The sequence below is a fragment of the Camelus bactrianus genome, chromosome 2 (genome assembly GCF_048773025.1).
Source record: "Camelus bactrianus isolate YW-2024 breed Bactrian camel chromosome 2, ASM4877302v1, whole genome shotgun sequence".
NCBI classification, from domain to species: Eukaryota; Metazoa; Chordata; class Mammalia; order Artiodactyla; family Camelidae; genus Camelus; species Camelus bactrianus.
In genome coordinates this window covers 89,469,407-89,489,115 of record NC_133540.1, presented here as the reverse complement: position 1 = coordinate 89,489,115, position 19,709 = coordinate 89,469,407, and positions in this window count along the sequence as shown.

Sequence of the window (19,709 nt, the reverse complement as noted above, 5' to 3'; positions counted from 1 at the left end):
CATGTATAGTAATGTTTTATGGTTTAGTCATTGGAAGTAGTCTAACGAAGCAGGACTGGTGGGATATCAGTGAGCTTGTCTCCTAGAGAAGACAATAAGCATACAAGAAATGCAGTGCTGAACAAGGCAGATGAGTTATTTTCTCTCATGGAACTTACAGTTTAGTGGTGAGGGGAAGGGAGGGGAACATGCAATTAAAAAAAAATAAAAGAACAAGATACTTTGAAAGATTAAATTATTTCCCAGTTATCCATCTTTCAAACATTATTGACGTAAGTGTGTATGTGACAGGGAAGGGACAGGAACCATGTATTTTCTGTCTTAGTTTCCCCTGACAATTTTGTCAAGATCTTTTTAAGATAACTGGTAAAGGGCACACCATCTCCATGATTTCTTCATCTTCTTTGAAGCTGCTCTAGGCATGAATAACCATCAAGGCAGCCCTTTTCCAACTAAGTCCATGATATGAAGGTCAGTGGAAAGATCCTGAGGTCTTCAGAACCTGAAAACATCTTTCATGGTGTGTTGTGCTCCGGGGCTTTCTCTCAACCACTCGTACAATAGCAAGAGTCCTGCATTAATCTCAGACCATTGTCCAGAGACTTCCAACTTGATCCAATCCCATAAAATGACTTTGGTAACTTAAAAAGCATTTAACCCCTGAGGTTGATTCATAACTAGAGGAAATCCCATTTTTGAGTAGGTCTAGTAAGCAGTAGGATTCCTTAAACTAGCCAAAGACTAATTCTTTTCTATAATTAGAAATGGCTAAAGGGAATTTTAATCTTCTCTCCTTCCTGAAAGCCATCTCACAGGTCAGTGGTAACCCATCCTGGTGGCTCCTATTGACATGAATGCTTTAACTACCATGTAGCCAATAGGTCTACTGTATCCCTGACATATGGTTCATATTCAAGGTTAAGAATCAAATCCCAAAGTGGATAACATCCACTAAGATATTTGGAATAAAATCTCCTAGGCATACAAAATTTCTTCCAAATCTCACAGGTAGGTGGTGTATAAGTAATGACAGAATGATTAAACAGAAAACACAAAGTAATTTCAACAGGGACAGTTTAATATAAGGATTATAAATATAGCTAACTATAATGGAATAAAAAATGCTAAACTCTGGGACTGAGGCAGAATACTCAGTGAAGGAATAAATTTGGAAGACGATCCTTTCTCTAACTTTGCAGTTCAGACCTTATCAGGGAAGGTATTATGGAAGCCACTGAATCCCAGAGAAGTTCACTGAGTTCTCCCAGACTGACTCCCGATTGCTAGATAATCAGGAACTATCCCTCCAGGTGTCAGATGATCTGAAGTTGGCAGACAAGGAATTGCAGTCAGAACAATCAAGCCAGAAATACCTTCTCGAGTGTAGGCGGGCTGAGACTGGCAGGCAGGGAACTATAGTTGGAACTAACAAGCAGGAAATGCCATTCCAAGGTGCAGGTGAACCACTTCTGTGAAACCTAACTGCTGAAGTGTTTACAAAACTCACTGGGAATCTGCCCATGGGTGTGCCTGTGAAACTTGACAGGAAGCCATCCACCAGATTCCACTGAAACTCAATGAGAATGGGTACCACTAGATGTCCCCACATGTGCCACCGGCAGCCAGGCACCAGGAGCAAGAAGCAGCATCTGGAGGCAAATTAGAATCAGAGAGGGAACCCCCTTCATCCTGCAGTGTTCCTCCAGTGTCCTCTACTGATAAAATTTAATATTATGTCTGCTGCAAAAGATAAATGCTCATAGGGTCCATCTGCGTTAACGTAAAGCAGGCAATGAAGGGTAGATTTGGAGAGAAGCAAAAATTGGTAATTGCCACAGACCATCAGACCACCTCTTTGTCTACTCAGTTTCCACATGCATCCTTCTAAAACATTTGAATTTTCCATACAATAATAACCAACTCTATATTTCCACTTAATAAGATTCAGCTATCCTACTTACAAGCGGTAGTTCTTATCCTTCCCCAAAATGAGAAGAGGCATACTCCTAGCAGTCATTGTATCCATTGCTGGTCATGTCAGTTATTTCTCAAGTTCTGTCATAATTTCACTGAATATGCTGTTACTTAAATACTAAGTTATAAGGGATATTTATCAATTATTATAGGAAATTAAATGGGAAGAAGAAAGAAGAAAATAGTATATAAAAATGTTACAAGCAAAGAAAATATATAAAGATACTGTGGTCCTTGTTTCTGCAACTAGCCATTAGACTACAGTTGATGTCTATGGCTTCCTTCACTATCCATTCCATAGTTGCCTTGCCCGTAGCCAGAACCTCTGCTGGTTACAGTTCTTTGCCTGCTAGAGCAATCTAAATTTTTATTCCCAAAGAGTCTGAGTCCTAAGTCATCCTGCCTCTTTGTAGTTGCTGTTGTTTTTCAGTGAATTTAGGAATTTTAGGAAAAAAAGAGCATGAAATTACTAAAGGGTGCCCCCCAAATTCACTGAATTTCAGGCATTACTCCTTTACCCCCATTGTGTAGCAGCAACTCAATTTCCTCTTGATAATTGGAATCAATCACCCCAACCAGAAAAGTAACATCCCTTTTTCTTTTAATCTGTTTCTTTCCAGTGGAATAAGAATCCCAAAATGACCAGGTGGCAGTCTCACCTTCCAATTCAGTGGAATCATTATTATACCCCCAAATGGAAGCATTCCCCACCCCTCACTGCTTACCCCCAACCCCTTTGGTGATTAAGATCCACAGAGAAGCATAGTTCAAAGTTTCAGGGACAGGATGCAAAACTTCTGTGAGTAGGTTATTTATGTGTTATTTTGAGAAGAGCACAGCAAATCAGTTCCTTGATTCTCAGATGCATATGTCCTGGCTATGAAAAAGATAGCCTCATATAATGGCCTCTGACTGATCCTCATCCTTTGAGAGTATTGTCTCCCAACCTACATCATAACTGGCTGGTCTTGAAAGCCATTTCATCTTTCAATTAAACCAGCCACTTCTGAGTGATGGGAAAAGTGGAAGGGTCAGTTAATTCCATCAGCATGAGCCCATTGGTGTATTTCTTTTAGTTTCAAATGAGCCCTTGCTCAGACACAATCCTGTATGTAATGCCATGAAGAAGAAAGTCATTATGTTAGTCCATTGCTGGCAGAAACTTTACAGGCAGGAAGGCAAATCTATATCCAAAATATGCCTATTCCAAGAGATAAATCTCTGTCCCCTTCATGATGGAAGACATCCAGTGTAATTAATCTGCCACCGAGGGTCTAGGTGGTAACCATGAGAAATGGTATCATATCAAGAGCTCAATATTGGTCTCTGCCATCAGCAGATCAGGTACTCAGCAGCTGTATTAATCAGGTCAGCCTTGGTATGGGGACACCATGATGCTGAGCCCATGCATAGCCTCTGTCTTTGTTCACAGGCCTGTTAAACAAGCAGTGGAGTAGCTGTGAAAGAAGCTGACTGGCCGCTATAGAACATGTCATTTTGTCCACTTGACTATTAAGATGGATGCTCTTTGGTGGATATTAACATTAGAAACAAAAATCTTCACAGTCGATGCCCATTCTAGGAAGTCCATCAGACTTCCTTGTCACCAATCTTCCTCTCCTGTGCCTTCCAAGTCCCTGACATCTAGCTGAAACATTAACAATGCATGTGAATTAATGTATTGGTATTTCTGGTTATCTCTCACTCAAGACATAATAGACAACTGAAATAGTTAGGGTCGTGAAATGTTAGTGATGTGTACAAATTGCATTTCTATAAAGTGAGTAACATTCCATACTGAATCCAGCTTATAAGACTCCCTAGATTCATTTTGTGCTACCTGACTCCCAGGTACTTGGTCAGTGGACTCTTGGCAGCTGCCACCATCACCTTTAACTTAATACCACTCTCTTAGTCTTCCTCAGAGTGGGGTCTGGACTTAGGTACACCTCTATGGCCCCTGTCATGGGAGAAAGCACAGCACGTTTACCTGCTCCTGTTCAATTCAACTAGACCACACTAAGAGATGTATGACCTGGATTTCCCCAGCAGATGCCCAAATGGCCACGAAACACAACCCAGAAGTATAACAACATAAGTGTCCATGGCGTGAATTTTGATCAAGAGAGATAAAGCACCAAGTAGGAGCTGACAAATAAACCCATTCCTTTTCTCCTGCTGATCATTATTCAAAGGCACATGGATTCCAGACATCATCTCAGGAGACATCCCCCCATGACTGAACAGCTGGCCATATTTTTTTGTGAATCTGTAGTCAACTAGTTAACAAATGATTTTTATTTGCTTTCCTTCCTTCTGACCTCATTTCCCTTTTCCTTCACTCTTATTACCTGGGGTTGCAGTCCCTAATAGCACATCAGCTTTGTCTTAAACTCTGTTTTCTAGGTAACCTGGGCTAATACACATCATAATATTTTAGGGGATTTTTTTAAAGGGAAATTGAAATGAGTCTTTTGTAATGTCCTCAATATAGCATCCCCATTTTCTCTGTTTGTTATACTGAATTTCCATAAATTAGTTTCATTTGATGTATGGTCATCCAAGCTATATTTTGGAATCTCATTCCACAATTTATTTCAAGTTTTAAGTAACAGTAATTTTTCAGTTATAGCATACCTGCCCATTAGAGGTTTAGAGAGCTATAGAAGGAAGAGGAGGGAATTCACTGAAGATCTCAGTTAAATAACATGGACTCTGAGATTTTTATTTTTTTAATTTTTTTTACTCAGGAAACTGATTTTAATGGCCAAAATAACAAACCTTTATGGCATTTAACAAACAACCGCTCTTCACCAGTAATCCCAATAGCTTTATCCAGTGGTATTTATTGGATGGCTGAAGACAATACTGAAACTGTGCTTCTTTCGTCCAACAAATGGAAAACCCAGATGCCAAGGTGAAATAGATTTGTTCCTTGGTAGTAGCTACAGCAGCTGTCTACTTGGCATGTTCCTTAGAAAGCTTTGAAGTTGCCTAGGATACAGACTTCATAAACTGGGATCCTGCAGAGCCTTTAAAAGATGTTTTTTAGGTGCAAACCCCATATAGACATTGGCAATACAGCTTCTATCTTACACATATATGATGAACTGATTTGCTAATCTGTGGAAACAAGGAATATAACAAATGCTCCAAATTATGGCACCAGATAAACTTCACATGTTTTGTCATGACAAGGAAAATGAGACCTATGAATGAAGATTAGAAGTAAACATTTGAGGATCACATTCTGGAACCAGGTTTTCTGCAATGCTTAGACCTAAGTTTGTGTTTTCACTAATCTTCAATTATTATATAAAACTGCCCTCAGTACTTGCTACTAGTTTAAAAAGCAAAGAGAAATCAGACTAACACAATCCTAATTACAACATATTATTAAACACTGTCAAAATGAAGAGGATTGCCCACTTATGTGACAGGTGACAGTGTTTTAACCATTGAATTCTATACTTAAAATGGATGATCTGTGGTATATAAATTATACCTCAATAAAGCTATTTTTTAAAAAAAGTTAAAAAATCCCATGTTATTGTCAAGAAAAAAGCATCCTCCTCTGAAAGCCTGAAATTCCACATCTGTTCCCTAACCACTTAAAACTGGCTGTCTCTAGAACTCTGCACTTGCATATCCTGTGTGGTGAGCAGCTGGATGTAACGGCATTCAGCTTACCGCTTACCTCACCGTCCTTCTAACTTGTCAGTAATCACTAGAACCATCATGCCGTTAACCTCCATTGCTGATCAGATGTCCCTCGGTTATCTAGTAAATTTTAGCTATAAACAAAAGGCACGTTTACCTTACCCAATTTAGGCACCTAAGTCTCATCATTTTAAATCAGTGGAATGTGGTAATAACCATTCCTTTCATAAAGAATGTTGCATGTATCCTAAGAAAAGGGAAATACTGAGGCAGGCGGATTGATGGTATTTCACCCTGAAGAAACAGACCTTGAAAACTCGCCAGGCTTTCGGGAAGGGTCAGCCAGAGAGCCCCCAAAGGAAGCAGTTTGCCCATCTTCCTGTCAATAACACTTAGCACGCTGAGCTGTTTCATCAGACAGATGGCGGACCATGCACCATTATGATCAATACAGTGACACCACTCGTGCAGAAGGGTCCCATGGCTGTGACACTCTTCTCCCACCTCAGACATGATTCTGTTTGTGTGGCCCTTTACAACTTTGCTGCGTAGATTCTACGTTCCCAATGGCAGGAAGGAAATGTAGGGGAACTTCAAGAGGAAAATCAACTCTAGATACTTTCACTCAGTTTTCATAAAGAATTCTGATCTATCAAAGACCCACTGGTAATGTTACCAGCAGCAATGATACAATTAAGATTTTAATTAAATCATAAATGTTCTTCAAATGAAAAATTTTCAAATATATACTACCCTTCTGTTTGATGTATAAATCCTTTAGAATTTAAAAATCTGTCTTAAAATGGGATTTAGATTACCCATAAAATGCATTTTGTAAGTGATTTCAATTGATGTTAGAGATCCTTTAAGATTTAGCTGGAGATTAATGATTTTTATCTGAAGCACATTCACATTCATAGATTAGAGTCACCAAAAGGAATATTTCTTCAATTTTGATGACACATAAAAACCCCCAAATAAGTGAAATAGTGGTCAGTGGAATGGAATATGGACTAATTCAGAATATAAAGTATATATCTGGACTTCCTTTTTAAAATGAGAAACAAAAAGCGGCTTAGTAAGAAAAGGTTAACATACCTATAATAGTTTTGTCAGTACTTTCTCTTTGCATTGGATAGAACAAATATAAAATGTTAACTAAAGAAAGATGCATTCTTACAAGATTTGTATAATTACAGTAAATAGGTTGTAAAATTAATCTATAAAATTATTTAACAACAAGAACAAACCAAGTATTAGAAATATCCTCTTTGCATAAATGTTATTATTTCTGGGAATAGGAAAAATTTAAAACATTAGGAGTGTTGTAAAGGGATCAGACTGGAGACTTCTTACTTGAGACAAGCACTTCATAACTTCAGTTCTATTCCTGAATCATGGAACTATGATCTAACTATGTGATCCAATTATCACAGATTTATTTCTTTATAATCAGATAAATCATGAGTGTAGGCATATACCTAATGTTTTCTAAACAATGCGTGGTAAAATTGTTAGCCTAGAGTTCTGTTTGCCCCAAACTGTCAGTAACTATCCTGTCACCACTCACAACAAAGGGGAACTCTTCAGGGTTCACATTCAAAAGAGGAAAGCAGCATTCTTTCTCAACCTAGTATAACCTATTCAAAAGCATTAACAATATACTGGACAGGTAAATATTTCCTATGTGGAGTCACTAAGGTAGCCATTGGACCAATTCCTTTAGATAATTGGTTTGATATGGGTATTTGCTTACATAGATTGGATCCAGAATTTTTTTCTTTTCAAGCTGAAGCTGTTTTTATTCACACTTGGGGTCCTCCATCTGTCGATAAAGCCTGTTAACTCACCACCTCACTGGCTCTGAGGTGCTAGTTTTCCATCTGGTAAAGCCTTAAAGAGAACCCCGGAGTCAGAGAAGCGTGAATCCTGTGGGTGCTCTCAACTCCAAGGCTTAGGTCCCCAAAGAGATGGAGTCTCTTTGAGAGCTGCAAATGCTTAGAAGCAATACAATCCAAATATGTGCATGGCTTTCCCTAGACCAGAAAAGACACCTAGTGGCAATCCAGGCAAAACACTGAGTTAAGCTGTTTTAAAAAGTCAGCCTCCGGTACCCTACCACTTTCCTTTTGTAGTTTCTTTATTCCTTCGTGGCTACATTTCACCACTCACAAATCAAGAAGGAAGCATAATGTAGATATTTACACATAGCCTCATCGTGCTATGTGATAAATTAAAGGTAGTTAGGAAATTGGGATAAAAGAAAAGTAATGGCTGGAACAAAAAAATGACTGAAGGGTATTTCTCAAAAAGATGTGCCAAAGAATCCTATACTTTTACAAGAATTGAGTCATAAACTGAACAGTAATGACCTCAGTAGTTTGCTCAAAGAGAAGGAGTTCATGGTTAATTGTATTCATAAGATTTCTTTTAACTATTCAACTGATTTGAGAAAATCAGACGTATTCCTGGCACTGAGATTTGAAAGAATTTTTTCTCATGGATTCTCATTAAAAGGACACTGCCTGACGTAGAGAATAAATCCTTAATGATATCCATCCAGTATCTCCAACAAATTCCTTGGGGCTATTTCTAATAATGACCTTCAGTAAATAGCAAAGCTTTGAGGTATAGCCCAACAGAAGCAAAACAATGTGACCTAAATTCAGAGCTTTTTACTGTCTGCATTAACCCAAAAATAAAAGTGTCAGTGAGTTTGAATTTACACTCCCTAGAAAGTGTCTGGACTGTGGTTCTTTCTCTTGGCCAATTAAATGTAGACCCATATGCCTTGATAATTGTCCATCCTGGGAGTAATTAGGGTTGATGTCATTTTAGGAAATGGGAATACTAGCAGGATATTGCTTAAATAGAAAGCCACTGAATTACTTGGGAATGGGCCATGGGGCAAGGAAATGTACTGTTACAGGAACAAAAATTTTCTAAAATAATTCATAATTCTAGGTCTAATCCAGATAGACTTAGATATAGATTATAGATATATTTAAAATCAAAGCTCCAACCTTCTACAGCCAAAGATAAACCTGAAATCATGTTATCCTGGGAAGATTTTAAAGAAAGCATCACTTGACACAAACAGTAAACTTATTTATTGGTTTTGCAGTTTTATCTTTCCTGCCAAAGTTTTCCTGAAACAAACAACTACTTCTTGTTGCCACAAAGGTCTCACTTCTCATTATCTGTTTCTCAGCTCTGTGCTCGTCTGTGCTGGATCTACCTCCAGGTGGACTTCTCCATTTTGGTGATGAGATGCCACCAGGAACCCCAGGAATATATTCTACCAATTATGCCGCCCCAGTTAAGGAGAGTGCACCTCCCTTAATAGTAATAGCAAAAGCCCTAGGCCCAAGTCTGATGGGTCCAGCTTACATCAGATGCCCATCATGAGTCCATAACAGTGACCAGATGGATAAGATGTATTTATTAGCCAGTTCTGGCTCATGTGTCTATGCTTGAAACAGAAAGTGAGGGAGAAGGTCGTTTCATTTGAATGATATACACCAAGGGTCAGCAAACCAAAGCCCACAAGTCAGCTACCTGCTTTAGTGAGTAAAGTTTGACTGACCCACAGCCATGCCTGTTTCTTCATGTATTGTCTACATCTGCGTTCATTCTACAATGGCAACACTGAGTGGGTGTAAGAGACCATATAAGCCTGCAGATCTGAACTATTAAGTAGCTGACCCTTTAAGAAAAAGTTTGCTGACTCCTCACATAGACCAAAAATGGAAATGAGTGGCTCTCAAAAGAAAAACAAGAGATTCCTATTAAAAAAAAAAAAGATGAAATAAGTGTTAGAGAGACAAAAGCAATACTACATCTCCAAGATACACTGGTTACAGAAGACATTCCCTCAGAAGTAAATTAGTTGAACTCATCATGTAGATTTTGGAGGACTTCTTAAAGAATAGTCTTTGATTTTCAAAAATTATCTTCTAAAGTCACCTTAATTAGTAACAGTACAACCACTCCATATATACACGGAAAAAGCCTAACTTTCTATTTTCAAAGGAGGCTATAGAAAAACAAATCCAACTCATCCAAAGTGGTATTAAAGCACACAAGTGAAAAAAAAAAAAAAAAAAAAAAAACAAGAAAAGAAACTTCTTCACAGATAGTAGCTAAGACCAGGTGATGATGGCTTAGACACATGGCAGACACCACTCTGGGTACTTTATATATTCTCATCTCATTTAATCCTCACCATCAACTCTGTGAGGTTAGCTATTATTATCACCATTTTACAAATAAAGGCCAAAGAAGACAAGGGACCTGTCTCAACCACAAAAGTTACAACGGCAGAACTAGCACGAGGACCCAGGCTCTCTCTCAGTGACACATGTGACGCTGCCTTCCTTATGAAAAACAAAAGTAATTCATGATGATGCTAACAGAGCATGGATCAATCCGGTGTTGGTTATTCTGCTGTTATGCTCAGTTATATCCCCATGGCAGTGGTCAAGCATTCACAGAATCTTGGGGCTGTCAGATATTATATAAAAGTCTCTCTGACAGATGTTATCCTCAAGAACAAATTCTCATTTCATGTGATAGGCAGAAGGATTTGGGTGTTTATATGAGTCATCTGGCTCGTAATTTAGTAGTAGTTGTGGAGAGAGAACTATACTGAGGGACTGGAGAATTAGATTATTTTCCTGATTTTGCCAGGTACATGCTACACAAATGTGAAAGCCAACTATTATTTTTGACATGTGGATGACACTTTATGAGCTTCTGAACAACAGTGCAAACAGTAACATAGAAAAGAAATTTGGGGACTTATGGAAAGCATTATGGGTTTCAATTCATCACCACACTATTTTAGAAATAGAAAACAGATCTAAGAAGAGCTGTGGAAAATGGAACAGCTGCTTTGGAGCAGAAAGAAAAATTTCAAATGTATGATCACTATTTTAGTGATTTAAAAAAATTTTTGTTATGGAAATTTTCAAACATATACAAAAGTAGAGAATCATTTTTATATCATGTACCCTGTCCTAGCTTAAATAATTATCAAGGTATGTCCGATCTTATTTTTTTGTGTACTCTTAACAACACTCCACCCCCACTAGACTGTATATTATTCCATCCATAAATTCTTCAAAATCTCTCTGTAAAAGATAACTCTGTTTAAAAAAAGAAATCACAATAGCGCTATCACACCCGAAAAAATTAACAATAAATTTTTACTGTTACTAAATAGCCTTTTATTGTTCAACTATCCCCGACTATGTCATACATATATATTTAATACACATATAAATGTGATTTGTCCTAGAAAATATTCCATATTCAGGATTTGTCTGAATGCATGCCCATGGTGTTATTTAAAATATTCCTTTTTGCCTTTTATTTCCTGTAAACTGGTAATGGATCTAAATGCTTGATCAGGCTTAGGTTTAATTATTTTTTGGCAATAATAAATCATAAAAATCATATGTTTCGCCTCCCTACTCTGTCTCATTAGGAGGCAGATTATCTGATTGTCTCTCTTTTCATAACGTTGAAAGATTGATTAATTGGTTTAGATGTTGTCAACATGACTCACCCACTAGAAAGTATGGGATCATTTTTACGGAGGCATGTAAACCTCTAAGAAACAAGCTGACACAGTTTCAAAAAGGTGTAAAGCATTTTTGGGAAAAGATTGCCTTCATACTACCAGCTATGCTGGCTTACAGGCTTCCAATATGGGATTTAATTGCCAATCTTCTGAGATGAAGAGTTAAAAAAGCCCGGGGTCCCCTACTGTAAGTAGGGAGGGCAACTTCTCTGGAATACCCTTTTTAGAATTACGGAGAAAATGAAGTTCAATGCCAGGACCTTTTCCATTTCCCCCCATTACTTCACCAAAGGGAAGTGGCTAATTTTACTTAAAGACTCGTGCATGTCAGACCAGTAGGCTTCTTTTTTGAGAATAATAGGCCGTATCCAATACCTAGCCCCCTTTGTAAAAGTATACAAGGAGCCAGTTAGGCTAGTGGCCTCAGCTGGGGTCTGCGTCAGTTTGTTTGCTGAAAGGCGTTTCTGGAGCATTTAATAAGTACAGGCATTATGCCGGGCTCTGACTAAACAGGCACGTCCTACTCTCATGGAGTGTTTTAGAGAATACACATAGTAAATCAGAAATTAAACAAAAATTAAAATGTGCAAAGAGCTGCTGAGGAAGTACAGTGTGCTATGATGATACACAATGGGAGTCTCTGCTGCCGTTTTGGGAGCGAAGGAGGCTTTTTCTGGGAAAGAATTCCTGAAGGAAGCATAGAACAGTAGAACTGGTACTAGTAAATAATTTTTTCAACTACAGATGAGTCTCCAAGTTCTCAAACAATCACTCTATTAAGATTATTATCTCACATGGACCTAATATTCAGGCCCAGAAGAAGTCATATTAAACATACAGTAAGAAAACCTAAAACCCTCCAAGTTTTTTTGTTTGTTTGTTTGTTTGTTTGTTTTTTAATATTTTTTGATTGAGTAATAGTCATTTTACAATGTTGTGTCAAATTCCAGTGTAGAGCACAATTTTTCAGTTATACATGAACATACATATATTCATTGTCACACATTTTCTTTTTGCTGTGAGCTACCACAAGATCTTGTATATATTTCCCTGGGCTATATATACAGTATACAGTATACAAGATTATATACAGTATAATCTTGTTTATCTATTCTACATTTTGAAATCCCAGTCTGTCCCCTCCCACCCCCCGCCCTCTTGGCAACCACAAGTTTGTATTCTATGAGTCTGTTTCTGTTTTGTATTTGTTTGTTTGTTTGTTTGTTTTGTATTTTTTTAGATTCCATATATGAGCGAGCTCATATGGTATTTTTCTTTCTCTTTCTGGCTTACTTCACTTAGAATGACATTCTCCAGGAACATCCATGTTGCTGCAAATGGCGTTGTTGGTTTTTATGGCTGAATAGTATTCCGTTGTATAAATATACCACAGCTTCTGTATCCAGTCATCTGTTGATGGACATTTGGGCTATTTCCATTTCTTGGCTATTGTAAATAGTGCTGCTATGAACATTGGGGTGCAGGTGTCTTTCTGAAGTAGGGTTCCTTCTGGACATATGCCCAGGAGTGGGATTTCTGGGTCATATGGTAAGTCTATTCCTAGTCTTTTGAGGAATCTCCATACTGTTTTCCACAGTGGCTGCACCAAACTGCATTCCCACCAGCAGTGTAGGAGGGTTCCCTTTTCTCCACAGCCTCTCCAGCAGTTGTCATTTGCAGACTTTTGAATGATGGCCATTCTGACTGGTGTGAGGTGATACCTCATTGTAGTTTTGATTTGCATTTCTCTGATAATTAGTGATATTGAGCATTTTTTCACGTGCCTATTGATCATTTGTATTTCTTCCTTGGAGAATTGCTTGTTTAGGTCTTCTGCCCATTTTTGGATTGGGTTGTTTGTTTTTTTCTTATTAAGTTGTATGAGCTGCTTATATATTCTGGAGATCAAGTCTTTGTCAGTTTCATTTGCAAAAATTTTCTCCCATTCCAGAGGTTGTTGTTTTGTTTTATTTATGGTTTCCTTTGCTGTGCAGAAGTTTGTAAGTTTCATTAAGTCCCATTTGTTTATTCTTGCTTTTATTTCTATTGCTTGGGTAGACTGTCCTAGGAGAGCATTTTTGAGATGTATGTGAGATAATGTTTTACCTATATTTTCTTCCAGGAGGTTTATTGCATCTTGTTTTATCTTTAAGTCTTTGATCCATTTTGAGTTTATTTTTGTGTATGGTGTAAGGGAGTGTTCTAGCTTCACTGATTTATATGCTGCTGTCCAGTTTTCCCAACACCATTTGCTGAAGAGACTGTCTTTATTTCATTGTCGAAGATTAGTTGACCAAAAGTTTGTGGGTTCATTTCTGGGCTCTCTATTCTGTTCCATTGGTCTATAGGTCTGTTTTTGTACCAATACCATGCTGTCTTGATTACTGTAGCTCTATAGTATAGTCTGAAGTCTGGGAGAGTAATTCCTCCAGCCTCTTTCTTTTTCTTCAGTAATGCTTTGGCAATTCTAGGTCTTTTGTGGTTCCATATAAATTTTGTTATGATTTGTTCTAGTTCTGTGAAATATGTTCTGGGTAATTTGATAGGGATTGTATTAAATCTGTAGATTGCCTTGGGCAGTGTGACCATTTTAACAATATTGATTCTTCCAATCCAGGAGAATGGGATATCTTTCCATTTTTTAACGTCTTCTTTAATTTTCTTCATCAGTGGTTTATAGTTTTCTGTGCATAATTCTTTCACCGCCTTGGTTAGATTTACTCCTAGGTATTTTATTACTTTGGGTGCTATTTTAAAGGGGATTGTTTCTTTACTTTCTTTTTCTGTTGATTCATTGTTAGTGTAAAGAAATGCAACTGATTTTTGAACATTAATCTTGTAATCTGCTACCTTGTTGAGTTCTTTGATCAGCTCTAGTAGTTTTTGTGTGGACCTTTTAGGGTAAAACCCTCTAAGTTTTTTTGCTCATAAAAATTTATTATAAACAATGCCAATGTTGGGATGTCAGTCCGTGTCGTAAACTCCAAAATGGCATTCTAGTCTCTTTGATAGCTTCTTCTCAAATAGGCCAACCCCTTTTTTGACAATCATTTATAAGCAATTAGTGCAATGTTTGTGTACTGTAGGCACCATAAATTAGAAAACTGTGGACATGGATTATGTTGGAGAATTTTCTGTACAATCTTTTGAAAAATATAGACCAGGTACCAGTAAATGTAGGTAAAATGTCGACTTGTTGCACAGTTAGACTTTCCATTTGACAGAATAATGTAATGGTTAAGAGCAAGTAAGAGGACCTGAGTTCAAAGGTCAGCTGCTACTTACAAGCTCTAGGACCTTGCAGCAATTACATGGTATCTCCATGACCCACTTCTTGTGACAAGGTATAATAGTAGGAGCGTCTCCAAAGGGTTGCAGCGAGGCTTAGATGAGATGATGTGTTCAAAGACTTGGAATCATGGCAGGCAGATGGCGAACATATTAGCTATTATTATTACTAATAAATACAGACCAAAAGATCTTTTAAACCCTGAAGACCAGGTCTAGTAGTGAGTTAAAGCAGAGCTCTGTATGTGGTCTAATATCAAACAGCATTTTTGTTAGTTCATTGACTGATTCTAACTCTTGTGTGTGTTTATGATGATGTTGGGCACGTCATCTAACCTCTTTGATCCCCATTTCCTTGTCTGTATAACAGATATTAGGGTCTTCCTTAAAGAATAAGTACATCAATCAAACAGTCGAGAAATAGAGCCATACATATTTACTCAATTGATTTTTTTCAAAAGAACAAAGGTAATTCAAATGGAGAAAGGAGATTAAAAAAAGAAAAAAGAAAAAAAAAACAAGTGGAGAAAGGAGAGTCTTCTGAACAAGTGGCACTGGGATAGCTGAATGTCTATATGCAAAAAAAAAAACAGATTATCAACTCATTTTTCACACTATACAAAAAATTAACTCAATATATATCATAGACCAAATACAAAATTTAAAAGCATGAAATTTCCAGAAAAAGACACAGGAAAGTCACTATAATCTTGGGTGAGGCAAATATTTCTTATATACAATACCAAAAGTACATTCCATATAAGAAAATATTGATGTATTGGATTTCATAAAAAAAAATAAAATGTCTACTTTGTAAAAGACATAGTTAATAGAAAGAAAAGTAAAAACCAAAGACTAGTAGAAAAATTTTGTAAGTTATAGATCTGATAAAAGACATGTATTCTGCCTATGTAAAGAAGTCTCAAAACTTAAGAAAATGAACACCCAAAATGAAAGATGGGCAAATGATTTAAGAAGACAGTTCACTGAAGAAGATATGCAGATGGCAACTAAGTACATGACAAGCACATGAAAACATGTTAAAATCATTAACCATTAAGGAAATGTAAATTGAAACCACAATGAGATACTACTACACACCTACTAGAATGTCTAAAATCATAAGCCTGACAATAATACCAAGTGCTGACAAGGATGTGAAGTAACTAAACTCTCACACATGGCTGGTGAGAATGGAAATTGGTGCAGCCATTTTGGAAAAGTTTGGTAGCTCCTTATATGGTTAAACAAACATATATTTACCATATAACTCAGGAATCGCACTCCTAGGTGTTTACCCTAGAGAAATAAAAACTTAGGGTCACACAAAAACCTGTACATGAATGTTCATAGCAATTTTATTCATTATTGCCCAAAACCTGAATACAACCCAAATGTCCTCTGATGGGTGAATGGATGAAACAACTGTGGGCACCCATGCAATGGTACTTCTCAGCAATACAAAGGAATGAACTACTCATACACACAGTAACATAGATGAATCGCAAGTATATCTCCCTAAGTGAAAGGATCTAGACTCAAAAGTTTACATACTACATGATTCAATTTTTACTGCATTCTGGTAAAGGCAAAATTAAGGGACTGGGAGTGAAGATGGGGAAGGGACGAACTATAAAGGGCTTAAGGAAACTTTGATAAAACCATTCTATACCTTAATTGTGGTGGTAGTTACATGAGTATACAAGCTGATTAAAATGAATAGAACTATACACCAAAGAGAGTGAATTTCAATGTATGTAAATCATATCGCAATACAATGATTTCCAAATTCTATTAAAAATAAAAGGTTTATAATTGTGGGAGCTGTACAGTAGCTGTAATAACAGCACTACTATTACTGTTGGAAAGTCCTTTAATAATTACTACTATTCCCCCGAAGTCTTTTATTTTTGGTAATCAATACAATGCTCAGGCCAGAAAATAAACAAAAAGCCAAAAATCAACCTTCCAGGGTTGTACAAGGAATAAATGAGAGGACGTATGTGCAATACTTCATTACACTACTGGACTCAGTTGGATAACAGGCACTGGATTACAAACACACAATAAGTGGCAGCTATTATTATTGATTTTGTTGTCATTGCTAAGAGATATTTCAACTCATACTTAAGGCCTTTTATTAATTTTCATTAACCCCCAAATGGAAAAGCCACCTAATAAAGACACAATCTAGTTTCAGAAAAATGGAGGGAATTCAAACTATGGGCTAAAATAACCTGGCAGAAATGTACTTAAAACAAATGGAAGTATCTATACATTTTCATAAATCAATTGACAAAAGCATGGCAGAAGCAACTTGATTCAATAACAATTAATACGAGAAAGAGGAGAGAGGTTTTGCTGAGAACTAGCTCAGTGTGACTTGGTGGTGTAGTCCGGTTGCCTAAGGAAAATACATTATTTGAAACAGAGTAACCTATTCAAGGGAAATAGGCCCCTCACCCTCAGCAGGCCTCACTGGCTGAGATACCACCTTTTAGGAGGAACACTGACAAATTGGGCTGGGTGTCCAGATGGGTGTACCCAAAATGAAACCATGTCACATGAAGAATTGAGGGAACTGGCAGTGCTCTGACTGAATAGTCAATGGGAAAATGTTTACTCCTACCCATGGCATGTTATCTGTCTCACTTAAGAACTCCTTACCTGCCTGTTAGTTTGATCTCAAGTTGTTTCTTGAGCGATCCATTCATACTCTCAATTTATATCAAATACCAGCGCAATCCTGAAATTGATTTGTGCTTGTTCAGTTCTTCCCAGCAACATTTAAACATTCTCATCAAACAAACAAAAATTCCTCTTCAACCACTGCTTTTTCTCTGTTATAGAAAAATTGCTTATATTCTTTTCTCCCACTCCATCCTCCATCTAACCCTCATCACTTCATTGAAACAATTCAGTCTAAGGTCACCAATGAAATCTACATTGCTAGAGCTGATGCCTGACATTCAGTTCTTTTCAAATGAGCTCAAGGCAGCACTCAACATCGCCTTCTTCATGCAACATTCTCTTCCACTGGTTTCGGTGACATGCACTCTCTTCAAACCCTCCTGTCCTCTCTATCTTTTTTGGCTGCTCATTGGCTCCCCAAATCCATTCTCTACTTCTTGAGTGGAAATCACGTTTTAGATGGGCATGTGATCACCAAAACATCCCTTACAGCTAGGTCTGGCCATGTGACTAAACTTAGCAGAGGAGATGTGTGCAACTTTCATATCACTTTCTTAAAAGGTAACTCCTTGACCTCTACTCCTTTTCTTTCCCTTTCTGTGGATGAAAAGCTGATGAAGAGATGAGGACACCCTAAGGAACGTGGGACAACAGGACGGGGAACCTAGGTCCATGAATGATCTCATAAGGCAGACCGGCTTATTCACCCTGATTGCCTGCTCTCCTCAGACTGTTTTCTAGATGAAAAGGAACTGCTATCTCATTTTAACCACCGTATTTTTGGTCATTTTATTATAGGCACTTTATCCCACACCTAATAAATTAAAATTCTGATACCTAATAGTAGGATTTTGCTAAACAAAACCTGAAATATGTGGCATTCACTTAGTGGTCAGGAATTTAATGGCAAAACACACACACACACACACACACACATACACACACACACACACACACACATATTTTGTAGACTTGGAGGCTGGTAACCCTTGTTATACCATGGTAAGAAATTCTGTAAAACTGTCACATAGACTAACTTGGAAGGGTATCACTTTCCCAGAGAACCTATTATCACGAGGGCAAGTACTTGGAAAGAGCCAGAATGTAAGTGTATGTTGACTGTACCTTGATATTTTTAACAAAACACTACGAGAATGATAGATACATAGATAGACAGTTGACCAGTTAGCAGGTAGCTCTTTTAAAAGAGATGACCCTCTGCCTGCACCCTATAATCTATATTAACTAGCAACTATTAAGTTGGAGACTTGTTTAGTTGGAAAAGACAACCAAAGAGCAGGAAATACGACTCATGATCTTTTTCAAGCTTCTTCCATGAAGTCCTTTAGACCAAGAAAATGGGAGCCAGCCTAGTGGCAGAGATGAGATTAAAAGTATTACCATCTATCTCAAGCCTATAATTTCTGAGGGTGTCATGGTAACTACCCAATGCTGTGATTTTTATCCATAAAATTGATGAGCTCTGTTCATTTCATGCTCTCTCCACTGTCCCACCTTAGTCTATGTTACCATCATCACTTGCCAAGGATACTAAAAGAGCCTTAATTCTGGATTTCCTGCTCCACACGTGCCATTCAGTGCTTCACACCACAGTCACAGTGATATTTTAAATAAAGTAAATTTTATCATGGTATGTCTGTCTAAAAAAAATCACAGCTCTTCAAGTGTTTTAGAAAAAAATTTAAAAAAACCTTAAACAGGGCTTATGAGGCCCCACAAAACCTAACCCCCAACCACCACCCCTCTAGAATTTTTTTTAATAAACTTAGTTTTAGAACAGTTTCATATAGATAGAAAAATTCAAAATACAGAGTTCTCATATACTCCTATTATTAATATTAGCATGGTTCATTTGTTACAATTGATGAATTACTGCTCATACGTTATTATTAACTAAAGTCCAGACTTTATTCAGTTTCCTTAATCTTCATCTAATGTCCTTTTTTTTGTTCCAGGATCCCATCCAGGGTACCTCATTACATTTAGTCATCATGTCTCCATGGCTGTGACACTGTTTCTAATGATCTTGACAGTTTTGAGGTGTATTGGTCAGGTATTTTGTAGAGGGTCTCTGAATTTGGATTATCTGATGTTTTTGTCATGATTGGTCTGGGGTTATGAGCTTTAGAGAAGAAGATCAAGAAGGTAAAGTGTGATTTTTATCACATAATATCAAGGGTACGGACTAGCAACATGACTTACCTCTACTAATGTTGACTTTGATCACTTGGTCCCAGCATTATTTTCTTTCATTCTTCACCTCACTCTCAAAGTTCTAGCCACAGTGACCTTCTATAAATCCCTCAGACTCGCCGTGGCCCCCTTAGGAATACAGCTCCCTCTGCCAGGAACATTCCTTTCTCACCTTCACCCTCCACTTCCATATGATTAGTGCCTGCTCATACTTCCGATCTCTGCTCAAGGCACTTTCTCAGCAAACACTTCTCAGAGACCCCCAGTTCAATCAGGCTTTGGGTACTCTCTGGCCATA